Source organism: Nannobrachium achirus (assembly GCF_963921795.1).
Source record: "Nannobrachium achirus genome assembly, chromosome: 22".
NCBI lineage: Eukaryota > Metazoa > Chordata > Actinopteri > Myctophiformes > Myctophidae > Nannobrachium > Nannobrachium achirus.
Genome location: NC_137829.1, coordinates 32,668,842 through 32,694,091, shown reverse-complemented (window position 1 = coordinate 32,694,091; position 25,250 = coordinate 32,668,842). Strand labels below are relative to the sequence as shown.

The window sequence follows — 25,250 nt, the reverse complement described above, 5'->3', positions numbered from 1 at the left end:
CAGGAGAGGTGTCAGGGCTTGCGACGATCGATGGAGCTTTCTCTCTCGCGCTTGTTGTGGAGTTCCTCACCTTAAATTTAAAGCCGGAGTCTTTTAGCGCCAGTGGTTACCAAACTTTTCAGCTTGAGACCCAAAAGAGAGATTATAGGCGTTTGCCCGGGACCCAAACTAGTGAAAATAGAAGATCTACAAGCATACAATGCATGGCTTTGTATTTTTTTTAGATTGTTTTAAAATGTATAACACATATAACACTTTTTTTGAGGACGCGTTTAACTGTTTCAGCTCACAAGTACAACGGGGGAAATCATCTCTAAAGCAGTGTTTCTCAAAGTGGGGTCCAGGGACCCCCTAGGTGTCCTTGGGGAGGTTCCAGGGGGTCCCCAGCAAAATGAGGAACAGTTTAACTTAAACACTATTTTATACTAAGGCTATTCGAAAATAGTAATACTCGTAATAGACTTAGCCCACACCACTTAACACGTTATGGGCTTGTAGATAGATTTTGAATACTTTTAACAACACAAAATCGTCTCTTATACCGGTTCCTGGCACAAAATATTTTCAGATTGTGGTCCGTGGCCAAAATACATACATGTAATCAGTTTGGGGGTGATTGTTTGACAACTTCTAAATTATGTATCGTCAACATTTCAAGTGAAACCTTGATAAAGAGCGTGAAGGGTAACATAAATAAATCCATAAATAACAGTCAGGCATTAGGAAAAGTGTGGAGACATTCAGGGACAGTGGTTTACAGAATGTGTCATGATTTATACCAGGGGTCTTCAACGTCTTCAGGCCAAGGACCGCTTAGTTGAGAGAGAGATGAAGCAGGGACCCCCTTTACAACATTTTAATAGATTCCATTTAGTTTCATCTTGTGACAGCACAATCATCAGTGCATTTTGGATACATGTCAATTTGTGTTTTCAGATATTTAACCACTTGAACCGTCAATACTTAATACTTGACCTTTCACTCTGTACTTAGTCTGCTCTTTTCCCCCTCTACACCAAACCTCTTTGCTGAAAATAGCCGATCTACAAGCTGCGAGGCGTTGTGAGCTTGTTGATCTGCTATTTTTGGCTTAAGTTCTCAGAATATGGACACTAGAGTTCAAGTTGTTAAAGGGATCCCTGGCTAATACGATAAATAATAATATGCCTTAATACATTATACTTGTCCTCTATAACTACAATGTCAAATTAAAAACACCTTAAATATTTATCTATTTCTATGGAATGTATGGCATGCATGTGAAAATAAATGTGTGTGTCTTTTTATTTTCACATGCATGCCATCAATTCCATAGGGATAGACCACACATGGTTTTATGACAACTTGCGATGGGCATTTCCCCTATTGAGTAAAAAAATCGCTATTTCTAGAAGAAATAAAATATTTAAGGTGTTTTAATTGTACATTGTAGTTATAGAGGACAATTATAATGTATTAAGGCATATTTGTTGTATTAGCCAGGGATCCTTTTAATATAAAAAGGATTGGAAGATTTGGAGGACCACCTGTAGCAACTCTGAGGACCCCCTAGGGGTCCCGGACCCCCTGTTGAAGACCCCTGATTTATACTGCATGTACAGTAAATGTCACACTAACTGTACAACGGTATGTCTGTCAAGCATGTCATACTATCTCTCATACGTGGGATGTTTTTAGAGGAGAAAATAAAAGGAAAACAAGAGCGTTGTCATGTTAAAAGTATGCGACATGCAGCTTAGATAAGAACCATTTCCTTTTCACGAAGCTCGTTATCATTCCGTCAGGGAATGCACTTCCAATGCCCATATTAGGACATACATTACGGCCCTTATCCATTTAGACAAGAGGTAGATTATGAACAGAACGTAGATTATGAACAGAACAGACGCTGCATGTTTGGTGGTGACGTGCACCAGGGGCGTCAATTGGGTATGGCAGGGGTATGCAGCTGCCATACCCTGGGTCCAGGGGGGAGAATACAAGTTACTTTAAAATATAAATCCATGAATGTCTCTTTGTCTATCTGTGCTGGTTATGTTGTTAAATTACAGTAAAATAACTACAAATGCAAAATTTAACAAGGTATTATAATTATATTCTCCACACTTTTATTCTCCCCATCTTGACAGAATGGTATATTCCCAGGTTCGGCAGGTCAGCTGCACAGTTGCAATTCATTATTGTTAACTGTGGCACGTTTACGCCAAGTTTAGCCACACTTGAACAACTGTTCCAGGCTGCCATATCCAGCCCAAGAAACCATATACATTTTGGGGGAAAAAATAGAATGTACTTCTTAAAATAAATGTATCGTGACTGTTGCTAAGGTATGGCATGACTGGTGTCTTGCACGCGTGCCTTCGCGCGCGTGCAAGACACCAGTCATGTTGCCATATATATATATATATATATATATATATATATATATATATATATATTTGCCCGCAAATCCATTTCTGGGGAGAAAAGACAAGAAAAAGGAAAAGTGCCAGGAACGCCCAGAAGAGAAGATTACCTGTAATGTTAAGATTTTTTTTTCCCTCGTATTTTTACAAACAAATGTAAATATATCAAAAAATACCATATAAAGTGGTTACAATGTGATGCTATATTAACTCATTTTAGCTGGGGACCCCCTGGTCCACTTTGAGAACCACGCAGTACTTTACCACTGTGTCAGAAAAGGATAAGTGCGTGCGTGCGTGCGTGCGTGCGTGCGTGTGTGAGAAAGAGAGAAAGAGAGAGGTAAAAGAATCCCGAGGGTCCACTTTGACACTTTTAGAATTCTATTCATTCCATTGAGGATCTTTGGCGGTGCAGATGGAGTAACGGAGGAGAGCCGTGTGGAAACGAGCTCTGGAGAGTGACAGACAGTTTCACTGTGCACGTTGTCTTGCACTGTGTGTGTACACGCTTGCGCGTGCAGTGTGAGAACGACACAGACAAAACCAATAGAACGGGGTGCATTCTGGACGTTTCACTGACACTAACCCTGACCCCAGACCCCCTAAAACAAACAAATAAATAAATAAATAACACAATCTTCTCTGATCCCTTCTGTGCGAGACTCCCCCCCCCCCTCCCTCTCACATGTTAGGATAGACCCTCAGTTACGTAACAGAGGCAGTGGAAGGGTCCATTTCAATCAGCAGCCAGAGACGGGGGGGGGGGGGGGAGTCAAAGGTGGTTTAGGGCCACTGGTGGATCTGTGTGTGTGTGTGTGTGTGTGTGTGTGTGTGTGTGTGTGTGTGTGTGCGCGCGCGCGAGAGCACGTGCACATGTGTGTGTGTGTGTGTGTGTGCGTGCGTGCGTGCGTGCGTGAGCGTGTTTATGTGTGTGTCAGAGTGGCCCCTTACATTTATCTCTCCCTTGGGCCCTTGGGACCCCAGGCATGCATTTCAGAAGCCATATCCCAGGAGAATGGCAATACACATGCAGGCAAACACTACCATAAATACACACACGCATCCAGACACACACACTTGCACGCACACACACACACACACACACACACACACACACACACACACACACACACACACACACACACACACACACACACACACACACACACCTCCTTTCTCAGCAGTGTGTTTACATTTCTGGGCCGTGTGAAAACGACAGATGAGGACCGCGGAGCATGAGAGAGGAACAGCTGCGTGTGTGTGAGTGCGTGCGTGTGTGCATGTCCATTTATGTCTGGGTGTGTGTTAAGGATTTCGCAGTGTTGCTGATAAAGTACTTGTACGATTTACAACTTAGGCATTTAGCAGACTTACAATCCGTCGTAATATACGCCATGTGTTTTCGTGTAAATTGTTTATGCTATGTTGATGAATTGAGTACATACAGATACTGGCGACTTTCACTCCACTACATTTCAAAGACAAATATTGCTCGTTATGAATTAACTCAAAACTGACTGACTGCGTGATCTAGAAGCTGAATGACTCAAAAATCATTTTCTTATTTTTATAACTTTATTTTAGGAACACAGATGTTTACTAAAGAAAATGTGAAACTTTTTGAAATGAAATATAAATCTCAGTTGAGAGGCATATTTCTGCTGGCATGTGACTTTTTGTGTAGGATATTATATTTAGTTTCATGTACATTATCAATTTAACGCAAAAAAAAAGAAAAAGTTAACTCAAGTTACTTTTTCTATGTAACTTGAAACTTTACAAGTTACAATTCTCCAGGGGTAGAACTGTAACTTGCTTTCAAAGTAACTTCCCCAACACCGCCAGTACTTGAACTTGAGTACAAATGTAACAGAGCAACTTTCACTTAGTAGTTGAGTAATAATGTGTCCAGCTGGAGTCAAGTACTGGGTTGAGTACTTTCTTTGTCCAGTACTGTGCAATGTCTCTGTCGGGTGGACACCTCATCAGGGACATGCTGGCCATTTGGAAAAGCGGGACAACTCCTGAACGGCCGGTTCATTCCCGGCCGGTCCAGGCTGGCCATTAGGAAAAAATTTAAAATAAAATGTCGGCCTTCGTTCCATTTTGGGGGCTGGGTGGCCAACAAAGTAAATCGTCACTGTCGGGCAGAAACCTCGTATCTCCAAGTTTCAAATTTGTAGATTTCTTCGCAAAGCAAAGCCCTGCTTCATCATACTGTACAAGGCCGTCGCACAAAAGTAGTGAAAACAGCTGATCTACAAGCACACAACGCCTTGCGGTGCGAGGCGTTGTGTGCTTGTAGATCAGCTGTTTTCACTAGTTTAAATCATTTTTAAAATGATAAATACAAAACAAACGGTTTTGCACATACAAGGTTTCCACCCGACAACGACGAAATATAACTCATGTACTTGGCCCACTGGCGTGTCACTTGTCATGATCTGAAATGGCAAATCTTTGAGTAGCAGCAGCGCTATAGAGAGATCTCTCTCTCTATAGCGCGCAATGAGGCCCAGCAAGTCCCTGCACCTCATACATGCCAAACGCTTTAGAACAGTGGTTTTCAACCCTTTTCATGTAAAAGTCCATTATTTATTCTGCATTTGAGCCATGGATTTGATGAGTTTTAGCCTGCCCTCTCAGACCCCAAAACCTAGAATATTTTGGTGTTGTTGTATAAGATTTTGCCCACAATTCCATGCTGTATTGATGTCGGTACCGAAGGAGAGAGAACAGTCAAACGTTGATCAAAATAACAATTCTTCCACATTATTGTCTAATTGTGGCTCGCTGAAAGCGAGCACACGTATGTTATCTTCATTATTTATCTATCAGTCAAGTTCTCCTCAAAATGACGTAATCTATCAAGTCAAGCCTCCTCAAAATGACGTAATCTATCAAGTCAAGTTCTCCGCAAAATGACGTAATCTATCAAGTCAAGTTCACTTCAAAATGACGTAATCTATCAAGTCAAGTTCTCCTCAAAATGACGTAAGACACTGCCTTTGTAAAGCCTAACTTTATGTTTACTAGTTGTGGCAGTTGTCTTCTATTGTCTTCCCATCATAGAATTGAACCTGTGGAGCTTCCCTTACACTTTAATTCTGTACTACTCTGAAACCGTCGTTGTAATATTCTCAGCCTGTGGAATGAAATGTAGAACATTTAAAAATTTAGATTTATTACTAGTTTACGCTTTACTATAGTTTAGAATTGATTAAGGGATAGACTTATGCGAGACTAGCTCATTTATATTATATGAATTTTTCAAAGTATTTGTTATTCTGCCCAACTATGTAATGTATGGATCCTTATTGCCTCTCTCTGTCGAGATCCCAACCTATTTATCATGAATGAAAGAATGAATTAATGAATTTAAGTAGCTTATTGTATGTAGACCCCTAGATTGGAACGAACTCAGACTCTCTGTATTTAGATGTACTTTTTGACTCATGTGTATAATTGATTTTGAAGGACTATCTATGATTGATATTATCTCTGCACTTGATTGTATTAGTTGGTTGGGAGTTGTTAGCTATTATTATGGACAGAGGAAGTTGTCTTCTCGACGGACACTATAAATGTGACACTTCCCTTATCCCTAGCATGCAACGCTGATGAAGGCTTAACGCCGAAACGCGTCCGTTTGTTGCTGCTCTGCAGCTTACCATGCCAATCTTATAAAATAAAAAAGTGCCTTAAAAGGACGTTCCGTGAGTGCTGGTGTTCTCTTTGAGAATCTTCTTTGTAAAGTACTGCCTTTGTACCGACAGTGCAAAGGCAGGGCAAAGGGTAGATCTTTGTGCCCATACATGGTGTTACATGCGAACCCACACTGTTTCGTAGTAACAGTATTTCTAGTTGTGTAGACTTCTTGTAAATTAAGTAATGCTGTTTAACAATTATTTTACCCTTGAGAGCGTCAAATGAAACCAACTCATTCATTTTACACTCTCAAGAGTTAAAGATCTACAGTATAAGGGTCCATTTGGTCCATGGTTTAGCTGGGGACCACCTGGAACCCCCTCAAGGACCGCAGGTTTAAAAGCACTGGTTTAGAATTCAAAAATATCAAAAGTTGTCGAGCTTCCCATTTATTTTTAAAGGGCATTGTGTCATAAATTGGTAGGTTTTTATTCAAAATACTATAAATGGAGTGTGTTAGTCCTTTAGTAGAAGTAATCAGACTGCAAAACATATCGTCGTTGTTGGGTGAAAACCTTGTATGTCCAAAACCGTTCGTTTTGCATTTATCATTTAAAAATGATTCAAACTAGTGAAAACAGCCGATCTGCAAGCACACAACGCCTCGCACCGCGAGGCGTTGTGTGCTTGTAGATCTGCTGTTTTCACTACTTTTGTGCAACGGCCTTGTACGATGAAGCAGGGCTTTACTTTGCGAAAGAACGTACACATTTGAAACTTGGAGATACGAGGTTTCCAACCGACAACGACGATATGATCATATTTTATGTATAATGTGTACTGAGATGTGTTAATAAATACATCATAATTTTAAAAAAAAAGTTGTCGAGCATCGAGCTTACAGATATGCTACTTTTGATGCTTTTGTGCGACGATGTGGTAGGATCAAGAAGGGCATTCGTTTGCGGAAAAGAAAACGAACAAAAACTAAATCGGAACAAGCTAAAACTATGGAGATAAGAGGTTTCTACCCGACAGCAACGCTAGTCTGCCAGAGCATGAAGTCCAGTGGGGATAGAAAGAAAGCCACGTCCTTGGCATTTCTCTGGCCAGCGTCATGTTGTCCTGTCCTGCAGGGTGTATGAGCAGGGGTGTCACACCAAATCCTGGGCCCTGGGTACAAGGATTCACTGCGGGCCCCCCATGAATGTTCTACATTGGGGGAGGAGGGGGTTTAACCCAATTTACTGTAGACTGGGAACGCATAATTACGCATCATGTTGTGCTTTAACTATTGAGAAATAGCAGATCGACAAGCTCACAGCACTGCACCGAGTGCCGCGCTGCGAGCGTGTAGATCTGCTGTTTTTGAAACATCGTGAAAATGTGTGCAAGTCTTTGAAAAATGTTTCTGTGCCAGTGGTGCTCAAACGTTTTCATGTGAAGGACCCCCCAAAATGACTTGTATTTGGCCACGGACCCCCATCTCAAAATATTTAGTTCCAGGGACCCCACATCAGCAAAATTTTAGTTACAAATGTTCGCTTAAAAAACACATATATTCAAAGATTTGCACACATTTTCGCGACTTTTCAAAAATAGCAGATCTACCGTACAGGCACTCGGTGCCGCGCTGTGAGCTTGTTTATCTGCTATTTTTCAATGGCTAAACTAAAGTATAAAATAATGAAGGCCCCTCCACCTTGGGCCACTCCCCCCCCCCCCCCTTGTGACGCCCCTGGGTATGAGGCATCAGCTCTGCAAACGCTGCATGCTGGAGGTACACCAACAGCTTCTAGATCACGCAGTCAGTCAGTTGGCTCGGAGGGGACTGCAGAGGAACAGCATTGCCTTATTTAGGCAGCCTGCGAAGCAGAAAAAAAAACAAAAAAAAACGACAGATTCGTTGAGCATCTCGCCAAGCAGCTGTCTGTTTTCAATGCAAATGAATCAGGGGTCTTCAACGTTTTCAGGCCAGGGACCCCTTAGTTGAGAGAGAGATGAAGCAGGGACCCCCACAACCTTTTCATAGATTCCATATACCGTAGTTTAATTATTTGACGGCACAATCGTCAGTGTATTTTGGATTCATGTCCATTTGTATTTTTCAGATATTTAACCACTTGAACCGTCAATACTTAATAAACTTGACCTTTCACTCTGTACTTGGTCTGCTGTACTTTTTCCCCTTTACACCAAACATCTTTGCCAAAAATAGCCGATATACAATCTCACAACGCCTCGCAGCGCGAGGCGTTGTGAGCTTTGTAGATCTGCTATTTTTGGCTACAGTTCTCAGAATATATTATGGACACACTAGGGTTCAAGTGGTCAATATAAAAAAGGAGAAAAAGGTTTCTATCACTCAAAGATTTGGAGTACCCCTGTAGTAACTCTGAGGACCCCCTAGGGGTCCCGGACCCCCTGTTGAAGACCCTTGAAATAAAATAAATATCCCCCCAAAAAGTAAACTCAGAGCAGGGGGGGGACTGTTTTCTTCTCTGTCACCGAATGAACGAGTCACGTAAATTTTTATTTTCGTTTTTCAACCCCCCCTGAGTAGACGGTAAACTCACAGGCTATAACAGCCTTGACTGAGTGTTGTCCAGTCATGGAGAGTTATGAAGGGAGCTGAATGATGGACGCTCTCTGCCTTCGAATACGCTCCAGGGTAGTGGTTCTCAAAGGTGGGCCTGGGTGCCCCCAGGGGGGTCCTTGAGGGGGTTCCAGGGGGTCCGCAGCTAAATTATTGATAGGAACCATACTCCTCCAACCAAGTCAGGAACCAACTCCAAGGATATAAAAATGGAACCAAATTTTGGTTCCATTTACTTTATTCTCAGAGTCATAGGGGTCTGTGGTCCTAATGCATATGTCACAGTGTTTTTGAGATTCAGTAAGATTGAGAACCGGAGCGCTCATTTTTGGGCACAAGGTGGAGAGGGCGGTGCCTCCTTCGGGGAACTACAGAAATAATTTGACTGAGGTTAGGGTTAGCATTAGGGTTAGGTTTAGGCATAGTTTTACTGAGTTTAGGATTAGGGTTAGGTTTAGGCATAGTTTTACTGAGTTTAGGGTTAGGATTAGGGTTAGGTTTAGGCATAGTTTTACTGAGGTTAGGGTTAGGTTTAGGCATAGTAGCATTCACAAGGTTAGCATTCACCAGCGTGGGACTAATGTGAACAATCGAGGAACAATGAGACGTTGGACCAATGCTCTACCTCATGTTCCAGAGAAGAGGACATGTAGTTCATGTTTACTACCACTAGAAGGTGCTGTAGGTGCTGTGCATGGGCATTGTTGCCAAAGCCCACTCCTTATGCCAAGTCTGCTTTTCTGTTGTGGACACCAGTGGTGTAAAGTAACTAAGTACATTTATTCAAGTATTGTACTTAAGTAAGTACAGTTTTGAGGTATTTGTATTCTACTTAAGTATTTCCATATTCCAATACTTTTACTTCTACTCCACTACATCTCAGATCAAAATATTGTACTTTTACTCCACTACATCTATTTGGGCACTTTAGTTACCTTGCAGATTTTGATCATTATTACAAAATATAAATTAAGCACGTCAGCCCTACATTTCGGCAATTTGCAAATAGCTGATCTACAAACTCACAATGTGTCACGATGCATTGTGAGCTTGTAGATCTGCTATTTTCAAAAGATTTGTGTACATTTGAAATGGGATATGTTACATAATGAGTACTGTTACTTTCAGTACTTTAAGTACGTTTTGATTTTGTACTTTCACTCAAGTAAATGTTGAATTCCAGACTTCTATACTTGTAACAGAGTACTTCTAAACATGCACACGCACACACAGGACGCGCGCGCGCGCACACACACACACGCACACACACACACACACACACACACACACACACACACACACACACACACACACACACACACACACACACACACACACACACACACACACACACACACACACAAAAACCTGCATGGTTTGAGGAATTTTCATTGGGTCATAAATCATCGCCAGGGGGCAAACAATGAAAAAATAAATTATGTCTTCGTATATACTGTAGGCAGAAACCTCTTAACTCCATATTTTAACCATTTGTATTTTTTCCCCCCCATAAACTAACATGATCACACTCAGGGGTGTCGCACCAAATTCTGGGCCCCGGGTACAAGGATTCACTATGGGGCCCCTGTGCTTTAACTATTGAAAAATAGCAGATATACAAGCTCACAGCGCGGCACCGAGTGCCGCGCTGCGAGCTTGTAGATCTGCTATTTTTGAAAAATCATGAAAATCTTTGAATATTTTCAAATCCTTCTAAGGTTTTTTGAAAAATCTATGTTTCGATGTCAGTGGAGCTCAAACCTTTTCATGTGAAGGACCCCCAAAATGATACGTATTTGGCCACGGACCCCCATCTCAGTCCCACTTTCCTACCCCTTGTGACGCCCCTGATCACACTATACAGCGTCACACAAAAGCATCAAAAGTTGCAACTTCTACCACAACTTTTCCACAACTTTTGTGGCGTGTTTAGAGCTTAGAGTAGGGGTCTTCCACGTTTTCAGGCCAAGGACCCCTTAGTCAAGAGAGAGAGAGAGATGAAGCAGGGACCCCCCACAACCCATAGATACCATATGTTTCATCGTTTGTTGATCGTCATCAGTGTATTTTGGATTCATGGCAATTTGTGTTTTCGGATTTTTAACCACTTGAACTGTCAAACTCATTTACTGTCTTTTAAACATCGACTGAAGGGGTTAACTGCTGCGTCGTCCTTACCTTTTAAAGGACAAATTTTGTTTTTTTACATCAAGGGTTCATGTTTTAGATTGTAATTAAAGAATATAAAAGTTGAGTGTTAAAATGATTTAATTTACTTTTTTCTTTTGTTTTAGAGATTCTTATTCCAGTGGTGGGGGCATGCGTACAAGTGGCTAAATATGTCATTTTACACAGAATAAGGCCATTCCCAAGATACAACGCAACCTTTCATCGTTGGATGTGACTTATGGGAGCTAGAAGTGTTACTGTGAATAGCAATAAAGAAACTGCTGGCTTATTGTGTCTAAAAAGACATATTTAGCCACTTGTATGCATGCCCCCATGCGTACGCCCCACATTTTAGCACGGCAAACTCGACAAAACAATAGAACGAAGCAAATGAAAACATTTTAACACTCACCTTTCTCTAATTACAATCTAAAATATGAACCCTTGTTGTAAAAACGTGCGTGCACATCGCGCACCATCTGTGCACGGATCATGTACCAGGCGTGTGGTAGACACGATCACAGCTTTAAAATAAACAAATCCGATTGAAAAAAGACCTTTCCATCGCTGAGCTCCGTCTGCTACTGTGTACATGGAAGCTAACGGTAGCTGACCGGATACGGAAACCCTATCCGGCCGCGCGAGGCGTTGTGAGCTTGTAGATCTGCTATTTTTTGCTAAAAAAGGAGAAAAAAAGGTTTCTGTCAAACAAAGATTTGGAGGACCCCCTGTAGTAACTCTGAGGACACCCTAGGGGTCCCGGACCCCCTGTTGAAGACCCCTGGCTTAGCGTTTTGGACATAGGAGGTTTCCACCCGACAGACGATATATTTTTTTTCCTTTTCTCCCCCCCCTCCCCTTCTCTCTTAAGCCCCCCTGACATGTTTCATTTTCTGCAAATTAGGACCCTCGCACATGATTTAGTGCCACATGGTTCAAGATGGCTTGTTAACAAGGCGTTTCATCTGCGCCGCTTTGGAACGACATGGAATGCTTTAAAATTCTCGTCGGGGGCGAAGCGAGAAAGAAAAAAAATGCACGCATCGCTGTTTCGCCCTCAAAACATAATCACATTAGGACTACAAAGTCCTCGGCAGGGCCATGAGAATGTGATAGTATGGGATGCTGTCCAAAGTGCCAGTCTAGAAGTGAAGTCATGAGGCAATTTTTGTTGGATGTATTTCTGGGGCCCGTGGTATGTGATTTTAACATAGTCTTCCCAATGAAAACAAATGGCCTGAAAATGGAAGGGGCCATTTAGGGAGAGAGAAAGAGAGAGAGAGAGAGAGAGAGAGAGCAACAGGGTGGAAGAGGAGAGAGGAAGAGTTGAGTGGCGCTTACAACACACCCTTGGTTTTTTGCGTGTTCACGCACGCACGCACGCACGCACGCACGCACGCACACACACACGAAACATGCTAAAAAAGACAGCCTCCTGTGTTGAGGTTGCTTATATTGTCTTGCTGCCAGCACGCACGCACACGCGCACAAACAAAACCCCAAACAGCGTTTTGCAACTCTCCGTGTGTCTCTATAGCTCTGAGCCAGTGGTGGTGGCTGAATCGGGGCCATGTCTCCTGCTCTCTCCGGCTCAGTATATTTAGCTCTGGGTCGTTTCTCTGGAGGCCTGGAGCAGGGACGTGCTGGGCCCCTGATTCAGCCCGGGAAAAAGAGTTGGAGAGGCCCTCATTGCGTGCTATAGAGAGAGATCTCTCTGCTGCTACTCAAAGATTTGCCATTTCAGATCATGACAAGTGACAAGCCAATTACTGTACATGAGTTATATTTTGTCGTTGTCGGGTGGAAACCTTGTATGTCCAAAACTGTTTGTTTTGTATTTATAATTTTAAAAATGATTTAAACTAGTGAAAACAGCCGATCTACAAGCACACAACGCCTCGCACCGCGAGGCGTTGTGTGCTTGTAGATCTGCTGTTTTCACTACTTTTGTGCGACGGCCTTATATGATGAAGCAGGGCTTTGCTTTGTGAAAAAATGTATACATTTAAAACTTGGAGATACGAGGTTTCTGCCCGACAGTCACGATTTACTTTGTTGGCCGCCCAGTCCCAAAAATGGAACGAAGGCCGACATTTTATTTTCATTTTTTTCCTAATGGCCGGCCTGGACCGGCCGGGAATGAACCGGCCGTTCTGGAGTTGTCCCGCTTTTCCCAATGGCCAGCACGTCCCTGGCCTGGAGGGTTCTGGCCAGGCGCTACTGTACCTCTTCTTACCCTGACACGCTGGGCTATAATTTAGATGGAACAGGTCAACGGAGCCTCTGTGCCTCTCATGTGAGAAGGAGGCACAGGGGATGTGGCTGGACGGCGGTGGCGGCAGTGCGGAACAGGGCCACGCCATGTATACCAGGGGTTTTCAAAGTGGGTGACTGACGGGGCACCCTGGGGTGCCGTGACGGCAGTCCAGGGGTGCCGCGAGATAATTTGATAATATTTGGAATTTATTTGGAAACTTGAAGTACGAAGTTATTTTCAGTCAGTTCTAACCAAAATGGCTATTATTTCAGCATTTTCCTTGCAACATAATCACTAAAATATCGTCACTGTCGGGCAGAAACCTCGTATCTCCAAGTTTCAAATGTGTACGTCTTTTGGTAAAGCAAAGCCCTGCTTCATCATAAAAGACTGTCGCACAAAACTAGTGAAAACAGTCCTGTGGCCTTACCCTATAACCTCTATCCCTAAACCTAACCCCTAACCCTAAACCTAACCCTAAACCTAACCCTAACTGTTGTGGGGACCTACTATTTTGTCCCCACACTGTCAGAGGTCCCCTGCAGGTGACTGTGTGAACATGCGTTTAGTCCCCATCTATCTAATAAAGCACCAAACAACTCACTCACTCACTCACTCACTCACACACTCACGCTCTAACGCTCTAACGCTCACGCTTATCTACGTTTATCTATTCACTCGCTTCAGCAACTGATCCCAAAGTTCACATGGTATTGGCCATTAGCATTATACCAACGGTGACGGAGCCCGAATTTCATTTCTCCCAAATTAAAGCTGTTAATTAGCGTTTTCTTAGTCTGTTGTCAGGGTTACGGTCCGTTCCTCCAGGCCATGGGATCTGTAGCCCCACACACACACCCCTCTCTCTCACAGTTAGGAATGTATTCTCACGCACGCACCAGTTACAGTAACTTTCCCCACAACCCACACTCTGCACATATTTTGGAGCACATATCTTCGAACGGGTAAGGTCTAGTAAGTATAGCTAGACAAACTCACACGCGTGCACGTGGCTGGCAGCGAGGCCGGCGGTATGGCCTAGCGCGGTGGTCCGAGGCTCACATGACTGGCGATGGAGACAATAAGAGTTGAGACAGAGGACGTCCTCTCGTCCCTTAACCAGCTCCGCTGGCCGGGGGACACAGGAAGTTGGAGACCAAGTGAGAGACTCCAGGGGACGGCCGGCCTAGACACACAAAAACACACGCTCGCGCGCACACTCAATGACTTTACTGAAAAGGAAAGTGCGACGCCAGAAGGTTGTAGTCAATGACGGGACAGTCTTCGAAGGTTAATTCAAGTGTACTTTTCACAGGAATTTAAAAGCTTGGCCTGGCACAGTTAGGACGGTCTTGTTGCAGCAAAACCTCCACATTTGTTACTCCTCCCAAGCAGGTTGGAAGTACAGTCTCCTCCGCACACACACACAACCCCAAACCAAAGTCATAGCACTGGGTCTGGCAGTCACGACTATAGTAATCAGATGTGATTGTAGTCGCAGCCACTCCCAACACGCTCGCCACACACACACACTCACACGCGTATTCACGCACACACACACGGACACACACTCAAGCGAGCTGTCTGGTTTGCAAAACCAAATGACAATGCAAACCCCGGATTATGTCCGCTTGTTTGCTTGCCTCGATATTTCTCCGTCCCCATGTGTGTGCGTGCGTGTGTATGTGTATGCGCGTGCGTGCGTTCACAGTGGTGGAAAAAGTACTCACATTCTTTACTTAAGTAAAAGTATCAATACTGCAATGTAGAAGTACTCTGTTAAAAGTAAAAGTCCGGGATTCAAAATGTACTTGAGTAGAAGTACAAAAGTATTGGCATTAAAATGTACTTAAAGTACCAAAAGTAAAAGTACCAAATGTTTGAAAATAGCAGATCCACAAGCTCGCAACACGTAGCGACTCGTTGCGAGCTTGTAGATCGACCATTTTAACCATGATAGATTCATTAAAAACACCCATTATTTTTTCTGGTGACTCATACTACCCTCCTAATACTACCCTCCTAAGTGAGCAGGCCGTGTTTTTTCAATAACCTTTTTCACATATATTTAATAATTCTTTGGGAAAATGGAAAAAATTCAATACAATAAAAATATATAAAAATACATGAAAAACGTTATGGAAAAAACACGGCCTGCTCACCTACCTATTAGGAGGGTAGTATGAGTCACCAGGAAAAAAAATTGGTGTTTTTAATGAATCTATCATGGTTAAAATGGAGTTTGAAGTTACAATGAGTGTGTGTGGGGAGAGGCCCTGAGCCTGGAGGGCCTGATAACATTTACATAAAATATCTAAATAGTGAATGAAGAAGGGTGTTCATACAAGCCTGATTAGACCATACAATGACAAAAAGCTTTTTTGAAAGTGGAATATCCCTTTAAGTACAGTACTTAAGTAAATGTACTTAGTTACTTTACAACGCTGTGTGTGTGTGTGTGTGTGTGTGTGTGTGTGTGTGTGTGTGTGTGTGTGTGTGTGTGTGTGTGTGTGTGTGTGTGTGTGTGTGTGTGTGTGTGTGTGTGTGTGTGTGTGTGTGTGTGTGTGTTGAAATGCAGCACGGTACACGGTACTGCGTCAGGCCTTGCAGGCTGCAGCGCTGCGCTGCGCTGCGCTGCGCTGCGCTGGCCAAATCCACTGTCTGCACTGGGAGCCCACAGGACCGCATGTCTGCAGTAGCGTCAGTTCAGAAAAAGCTAAGGTATGGCAACATGACTGGTGTCTTAGGGTATGGCAGGGTGTCCCAGGGTATGGCAGCTGCATACCCCTGCCATACCCAATTGACGCCCCTGCATGTCTGCCTCCCTGCCAGAATCACAACAACCCGTTCACACTCTGGCAAGCATGCACACCAACACATGCACAGCGCAGAGGTTTGTGTTGCTATATTTGTGAGGGCATCCTCACCGATTTTATGAATCCAATTTGTTTCTTTTTTGGGGGCATCTTTGACCGTAAGCCGGATAAAATCCGATCTGCAAGCCCACGTCAGGCGACTGTCCTCCAGTGTGAGACTAGAATGTAAACTAGTAAGACGCCTCAGGGCGACATGAGACCTCAGGCGAGGTCGCGACAATTCTTGGCCATCTGGCCAGTGATGTATATCGGACCAGTTACCCATATATGGAGACCCCTGCATGATAGTCATCAATGTTATGTCAAAACAGGCCCATATATGGGCATTACCAAATATGGGCATTCCCAGATATGTCCTTAATATTGATGACATCGGGGCAGGGATCTCCATATATGGGCATAAAACGTATGTTAATTAGTAAAGCCAAGCAGGGCCTTGGAGATCTCCATAAGTATGGGCATAAGGGTATGCCCATATATATATATATATATATATATATATATACACCCTAACATGGGAATGCCCATACTGTATATGGACATTTTATTTATTTTATCCTTCATTAATATATAGCCATATACATATATGGACTTAATATTAACGTTTTCGGGGGAAGGTAGGGTGTAAATCAAAGTAAAGCAGAATCAACCTGATTTTTTTTTCTAATTGCAAACGTATCCCTGAGGCGCCGTCGACACGACGACCAAAAATAAAATGGCAGATGTACCAAGTGTAAAATCAGTAATTATGATGCCATCAAGGCCTGCCAAAATACTTTTCAGTTGACTAAATCAACTGTAGATTTAGTCACCTAAAATCTTATGATATTCAGTTGACAAAAATTAGACTAAAACTAAAACATTTCAGGTGACTAAATTATGACTAAAACTAAATCAAAATGTGTTGTCAAAAACAACACTGAACCACCGTCCAGAGTGGGAATCTGTGAAGACGCTCCGCCTCGCGTCTCCACATCACAAGTTACAGGGAACCGGCAAAACGTGTGATGTCATGGCTCACGCTGCAAAGCGGACAGCCGTGGAGCCTGCATGCGCGCTGTGTCGGTGAGATATCTAAACAACAAGCTGTGATAGGAAGGACAGTGACGGACATGCGTCACGCAGTGCGCCACCGCCGCCTGGCCACATGGCGTGCGTTTCATTCACTGATGCGTCTCCTTGTAAATGTAGAATAAAAAGTGAGAACGCAACAGGACTTTGCCGTTTTACCTAGAGACCGTTGTCGACTAAACGTAGCCTAAAAATATACATTTTTAACCCTAATTTGTTCGTTTTTCTCGTGGGGACCAGGAAAATGGTCATGTCGTCTATTTCTCAAATTCTAATATACTTGGTCCTTACAAGTATTGTAATAGGTTGACACACACACACGCACGCGTACGCGCGCACGCACACACGCACGCACACATGCACGCACACACAGACAGACAGACAGACAGAGGAAGCGCCACAGAAACACAGACACAATGGCACACACCACAAGAAAGCAGCATTGGCAGTTATTGGTAAGCTGTTAAGTGACATTCTTTTTAAATGGCACATAAAGCCATGATGCCAAGCCCTCCTCTGTGATGCTGGGTGGCATTATGTCCATGCTGTCAGCCAGCCAGCCAGCCAGCCAGCCAGCCAGCCAGTCAGCCAGTCAGTCAGTCAGTCAGTCAGTCAGTCAGTCAGCCAGTCAGCCAGCCAGCCAGCCAGCCAGTCAGCCAGTCAGCCAGCCAGTCAGTCAGTCAGTCAGTCAGTCAGTCAGTCAGTCAGTCAGTCAGTCAGTCAGTCAGCCAGCCAGCCAGCCAGCCAGCCAGCCAGCCAGTCAGCCAGTCAGTCAGTCAGTCAGTCAATCAGCCAGCCAGTCAGTCAGTCACATGTTGGGTGTTGGCATGGCAGTTCTCCCCACATACTCCCAAGTGTGTCTTATTATCCACAGTATCCACTATCCAGGGAGAGGCTTGGACTGTGCATAAGTCTCTCTCTCTCTCTCTCTCTCTCTCTCTCTCTCTCTCTCTCTCTCTCTCTCTCTCTCTCTCTCTCTCTCTTTTTGCATTATCAATAGTTTTTATTCAACATCACATTATGTAATAACTTATTAACTTATTATCTTGGATTATAAAACTAAAAACAAAACAATACACGTATACATACAACACACACTAGAGGCGACTTAAAACCGAGCACGACACAAGATCAAGAAAAGAAAACAAGCAAACCCACCCAATGATTTGTCATTCCTTAACCACAACCCTAAAGCCGAAAATAACAGATCTACACAACTTGTCCATTTATTTTTTACATTCACGCCCGTAAGCCTAAAGATGAAAAATAGCAGATCGATCTACAACGTGCGACACGATGTGGTGTGGGCTTGTAGCTCAGCTATTTCTTTCTGTACCACGACGCCAGCGTCTCTGACATGCTCTCTCTCTCTCTCTCTCCCCCTCTCTCTGTCCCGGTTGGTGGTTTAGTCTGGGAGTGTGGAGGGTTATATTCTGGGTCTAGTGCAGTCAGACTATAATTTCCCCTCTGGCTTTACTGTTTAAAATCTACTGAAGTGTCACTTTGCCGTCTCTCTCTCTCTCTCTCTTGGAGATGGGACGTTCACGAACGAATCAAGTCTTTTGAGCGGCTCTTTGAAAAAGAGCCGGGATCCGGTTCGCCGTAGCTGGGAGCCGTTCCTTTCCAGTGAACAGTGGTGGGAAAAGTACTCAAATTCTTATCAATGCTGCAATGTAGAAATACTCTGCTACAAGTAGAAGTTTGGAAATTAATTTAAATGTACTTGAGTAAAAGCACAAAAGTATTGGTATCAAAATGTACTGAAAGTACCAATAGTAGAAAGTACTCATTATACAGAATGTCCCATTTCACAAGTTTTCAAGTTGGTCGCCCCATCTGGGCGGTATGGTGAAGAATTTGTTAATACATTCTACAAAAAACTGGGCGTCAGTAAAGACAGCTTTAAACTTTCCACAGTGACAACTGATGAAGTGTTTAAAAAATTGAGCGCCCTACCTCAACACAAGGCCACTGGCCTTGATAAAATCCCAGCTAGATTTCTCAGAGATTCAGCCGCCACCATTGCTCCAATCATTACCCACATAATTAACCTTTCCATCGAACAGGGTCATGTCCCCCAGGACTTCAAACTAGCAAAAGTAACCCCCCTGCATAAAAAAGGTAGCAAACTAGACCCTGGAAACTACCGCCCCGTTTCCATTCTTAGCTCCATATCCAAAGTCATGGAGAAAATAGTCTACGAACAGATTGCAAGATATCTCGATGAGAATAATCTGATTTACGAGTTCCAATCTGGATTCAGAAAATCCCATTCCACTGACACATGCCTTCTCTATTTGACTGACCAAATCAAACGCGAAGCGGATCAGGGCAAGTATAGTGGCATGGTCATGATGGACCTCCAGAAGGCATTTGACACCGTGGATCATGCTATTCTGATTGAGAAACTAAAAGCCATCGGTCTTGACAGCGCAGCAGTGAGCTGGATGCAATCTTACCTGGTGGGGAGGGAACAGGTGGTGGAGATTAACGGTACCCTGTCCCCCCCCCTCCCAGTAAGCTGTGGAGTTCCCCAAGGTAGCATACTGGGACCTCTGTTGTTCCTAATATACGTGAACGACATGGCATCTGCTTGCGACTGCAACCTGTTCCTGTTCGCGGATGACTCGGCTCTCCTAGTCTCGGGCAAGGACCACTTGCAGGTTGAAAAGACACTTAACTCTGAACTGAGTAAGATCTGCACATGGCTTAACGACAACAAATTATCAATTCACCTGGGCAAAACCGAGTCCATCCTCTTTGGATCAAATCATAACCTCAAAAAGGTAGAGAACTTCACAATCAAAGTGGGTGACAAGGTCATAACACGAAAAAACGAAATCTCCTACTTAGGATGTATCCTTGAAGCTAATCTTTCCAGCGAAAAGATGACTTCAAAAGTAATACAAAAAATCAACCAACGAACTCGTTTCCTACAGAGGATCGCCCCAATGGTCAACTTCAACACACTGAAGACCATAGCTGGTGCAATAATCCAGCCCCTCTTTGACTATGGAGTCCACGTATGGTATCGTGACGCCCCACAAGCCCTAAAAACTAAACTCCAAACAGCCCAAAATAAACTAATTAGGGTCCTGCTTAACCTTCCCAATCAGACTCACCTCACCGCTACTCACCAGTTAAGAGTGGGGTGGCTCAGAGTAGATGACAGAGTACAGCAACTTGCAATGGGCCTGGTGTACAAGATACACTACACCACTATGATACCCAAGTACCTGTCAAAATACTTTAAAAACGTTAAGGATGTCCATAATTACAACACCAGAGGCAGTGCCACAGATCACGTTCAACCCAGAGTCAACTCAAAGAAAGGGTCGAACTCGTTCTTCTGCTACACCACAAAAATGTGGAATGCCTTACCGAAGGCCATAAAGGAGTGTGGATCACTAGCATCCTTTAAAATTGCCCTAAAAAACCACTTACAGGCAGCAGCCGTTCACAACTGGTAAAAACCTAGCCCAACCCTACCCTCCCTGCCCCTTCCTTGTATATACTGTACATACTGATTGTTTAGACTTACTGTTACCTGCCCCTTCCTTGTATATATTGTATATACTGTACTTACTGATTGTATAGACCTACTGTTTTCTTTTTTTCTTTACATATCTACTGCATAGTACTGTGTTCTATTTGTCTGTCATTCAATGTTATATGAGATACTTTAATGGTTTCCTGTTGAAATAAGCTTAGTCTTTTCATGGATCTCCTTTTAGTAGACCTTGTACCAGTGAACTGTACCGTCATGAATCTGTACATTTTCCTATGCAAACTTCTAATAAAGCCTTCAATCAATCAATCAATCAATCAATGAATAAAATGTAGAAAAATCTAAATAGCAGACGTGACGCATTGTGAGCTTGTAGATCGGCTATTTTCAAATGGCAGAAATGTATATATGGCAGAAATGTATATAGGGTTTAAGTAGCCTAATTTGCAATCATAAATTCATAATCAAAATCTACAAAGTAACTAAAATGAGCCAGTCTTTTGAACGGCTCTTTGAAAGGAACGGATCCCAGATATCCGGCTCACTTCAAAGAACCATAAATCCCATCTCTACTCTCTCTCACACAGGGCTGCTGGGCAACTCTATTGACTTCTCCAATATGACATATCGTTTGTTTTCTGTGTAATTTGTCACCGACGTAAAAGAAACGACCGCTGTCCTCTTTGTATGTCTCAGTTGCTTTCCCTTCCACAACTTAATAAGTGCCGTTTTATATTGTGTTGCTGTCAGGCAGAAAACTCTTATCTCCATATTCTAACTTTTATTTTATTTTTTGTATCACCACTCGGTGGTCAAAGTTGGATTCCAGAAACATGATGTGAAATAGATATTCCCTGATTTATAATCTGTTTATAGAAAACAATATGACCAATGCACCTATTGAGTGTGGCATATAAATCCAGCCGATTCCCGTGTTATCCTCCCCTTGGATGGGTCTGTTATCACCCCTGTCATGCCTTGGCCAAGGCTCAGTAGTCGGACTACTAACTACCAGGAGCTGGTAGATCCGTGCTATCGCCCATAGACTTGTCATTGCAATGCGCATGCGCCAACGCACGTTCACAGGAACAGTATACTGGTCGCTCCGTCAGTGAGAATCGAACCCCGGCCGTCGGATTACCAGTCCCCGACGCTACCGACTGAGCTAACCAGGCAGCTGGCGGACTTTCATTTTTTTGCTTGGTTTTACACATGACTCGGTAACGGAACGCGACGCGGCGGTGAAAAATACTATGCCTAACCCTAAACCTAACCCTAACCCTAAACCCTAACCCTAACCCTAACCCTAACCCTAACCTTAACCTCAGTAAAACTATGGCTAAACCTAATACTAAAAAAAATCTCGGAGCGGCGCATCCATCTCCGTAGCGTCCTCAGTAAGAACGCATGGCTAGAATTCCCAACCCTGTAGTCTCGAATCCCAGCGTGACTTCTTTTTTCCCCTCGTGTGTTGGCGCATGCGCATTGCAATGACAGGACCAAGGCTGATATTAAGGCTGATATTGGGACTACCCAGCTGCTGGTAGTCTGACTACTGAGCCTTGGCTAAGGTATGACAATTTTGATAACAGTCCCATCCCAAGGATATGATAACACGTGTATCAGGTGATAAATCAGTCTTTAACTATGCTACAAACAAACAAAACATACTTAAGTCCTATTGGCTGTTATTATGTAAATATACTTTGAGTGTGACATACACACACCAAAGACAATGAGGCTGTTAGTGGGCAAAAATACAGGTTGTGTTAAAGGTTTGAAATGTACAATTTACACTTACAATGTATATTGCATGTACATTGCATGCTATGTACGCGTGCGTGAGTGCGTTACTTTGAGAGGCTCAGAGTTTGCAAGCATAACAAACTAGCTAAACAGCTGTCAAAAGTCTGTCCAGCCTCTTCAGTAAGATACTGTATGTACAGTATGTACAGTGTGTGTGTGCGTGCGTGTGTGCGTGCGTGCGTGCGTTTGAGGCTGATGACATATTCTTCAAGGCACACAGAAGTCATGTTCTTCTCCCATACTGTGGTCCTCTAATATTTTCTCTCTCTCTCTCTCTCTCTCTCTCTCTCTCTCTCTCTCTCTTGCAAACATTTGCACAAATGTTCAAGATTTTTAGCAGATCTATGTATAAGCTCATAGTGCAGCACAAAGTGGCGCGCCATGAGCTTGTATATCTGCTATTTTCTTATAGCCACAGTATCAAATTTGGTGAAAGTGGTTCAAATCATTTTGACACTTGCTATATTAAAGCAGCACTAACCTTCCTGCGCACATGCTGAATTTTGTTTCACAATCGAGCTATTCTGCCTGCTTTCTCAGAGGAGTTTGAATCTTCACAGTGTCTCAATAGAAGAGCAGGGAGGCAAAATTCAACCACCCCAATTAGATATGTTATATTGTATTAACATACTCACAATTCCATTTTATTCATTACAAAAACAAATAAATATTGCTGGGGACCCCCTGCTACATCCCCCAAGGACCCCTGGGGATCCCCGGAACCCACTATCAGAACCAATGCTCCGCACTTTGAAAACCAGCACTGGTCGTAAACTGCTATTTTCAAAACATTTGAACAGATCTGGACAAATCTTTTCTAATGGGGGTCCCTGGCTCAGAGTCTATCAATATGGGGGTCCTTGACATCATTATTTAACCTGCGATGCTCCTATTAATATATTTTAGGTGCTCAGTGTCATATTAATCCATCCAAGTACACACAGACAATCATCTTTTAGCAGAAGAACACAGATTTCCGTGCTTGCGTTCATTGGCCTACCGTTCCATTTCCATGGAAACCACCATAACTATGCTGAAAACAAGGCGTCGCCGGCAGCACAGAGACGCTCCTGAAGTGGACAGAGATCAGATGTTGTAGCTATTTTAACTAGACTGCATTCACGTTTGGCGCACATTCAAGAAGTGGAGAGTGGGGGGGTACTTTTGTACTTTTACTCAAGCACATTTTTAATGCTGGACATTTACTTGTAACGGGAGTATTTCTACATTGCAGTATTGATACAAAGGTTAAATTAAAGGCCCGCTGACACGCCCCAAAATTATAATAGTATGATACAGTAGGTCACGTGGTCTCTCTGAAAACGGTCTGAAATAGTCACTCATGTCACAGTGTAATCTGCCCCTCGCCCTCCAACAACAGCTGACCAGTACAGTAAGTATAGTATACAGTCAATTAATTTGATTGGCTTATAATTGCGCATTCCCACAATGACATCATAAAAATATTAACTTGTTTTTTAAGATGATTCTTAAAGTGACAGTAACCCTTTAGGTGACAGTACCCCTTTAAGTAAAACATTTGAGTACTTTTTTCCACCACTGACAGTATGTTCATGTAAATGAATTATAGCAGGGGTCTTCAACAGGGGGTCTGGGACCCCTAAGAGGTCCTCAGAGTTACTACAGGGGATCCTCCAAATCTTTGTGTGACTTTTTTTCTCCTTTTTTATATTAACCACTTGAACCCTATAACGTCCATATTCTGAGAACTTTAGCCAAAAATACCCGATCTACAAGCTCACAACGCCTCGCACTGCGAGGCGTTGTGAGCTTGTAGATCTGCTGTTTTCGGTAAAGAGGTTTGGCAGACTAAGTACAGAGTGAAAGGTCAGGTTTATTAAGTATTGACAGTTCAAGTGGTTAAATATCTGAAAACACAACATTGACATGAATCCAAAATACACTGATGATCGTGCTGTCAAACAATGCAACTATATGGAATCTATGAAAAGGTTGTGGGGGTCCCTGCTTCATCTCTCTCTCTCAACTAAGGGATCCTTGGCCTGAAAACGTTGAAGACCCCTGAATTATAGTATCTGCTCTCTCTCTCCCATGCTCTCCAATCACATCATTCTATCTCCCCACTTAACTCCACATCTTTAGTCTGTTTCAGTCGCCCACCACACCATCTTTTACTCTCTCTCTCTCTGCCACCTTTACTCACTTTCCCTCCCTCTACTAGGGTCTGCCCCCCTCCCAACACACACACACACACACACACACACACACACACACACACACACACGCACACGCGCACACCTCTCTCTCTGTCCATAGCTGTATATGGTGTTGTAGCAGTCCCTTGCTGGACACTCCGCTCTTGGCTAATGGAAGCAGGCTCGTCTCTTTGTGTAAATATTTACACAGGGGGGGGGGGGGTTACAGATGGTCCCACGCCTTCGAGCTGGTGGCCCGCTTCACTCCACACCACATTAGGGCAAGGAATACGTGAACGTGTGCAAGTGTGTGAAACTGTAACGGTGCAACATAACATAACATGCTACGTAAAATAACGCACACGGTAAAAGATGTGAGTTCATTCGTCAATTTGTAACTCTGAGGGCGTTCAAATGTAATATGGACCCATGCAGGTACTAGGGATGCTCCGATACAAGTTTTTTCAATTTCAATCCGATCCGATATATACATTTGGATATTTCCCGATACTTTACCGATACCCGATACAGTAGGCAAATATTTTTTTTTTAAATGCATCACCTTTCAATTAAAGCCATTTATTAATGGTAGGATAGTCTTCAGTACAAATAACAGAGTGAAGTCAGTGCAACTGAGTGCAAAATGCAATGGCAACATGTGTCTCGTCTCAAGAGTGGAGGAGCGATGAAAAAGGTTTGCTGGATAAGATTGTGGGATATCATTTATTTAATAAGGG

At 43.2% G+C, this 25,250-nt stretch overlaps 1 protein-coding gene across 1 annotated transcript in view; it reads left to right on the top strand.

Annotated features, from left to right (window-relative positions):
* The window catches only part of tns1b (tensin 1b), a gene marked incomplete at its 5' end in the record, with an annotated part of 487,320 nt that overhangs the window by 269,035 nt on the left and 193,035 nt on the right, over positions 1-25,250 (top strand). The gene's annotated exons all lie outside the window — the stretch shown is intronic.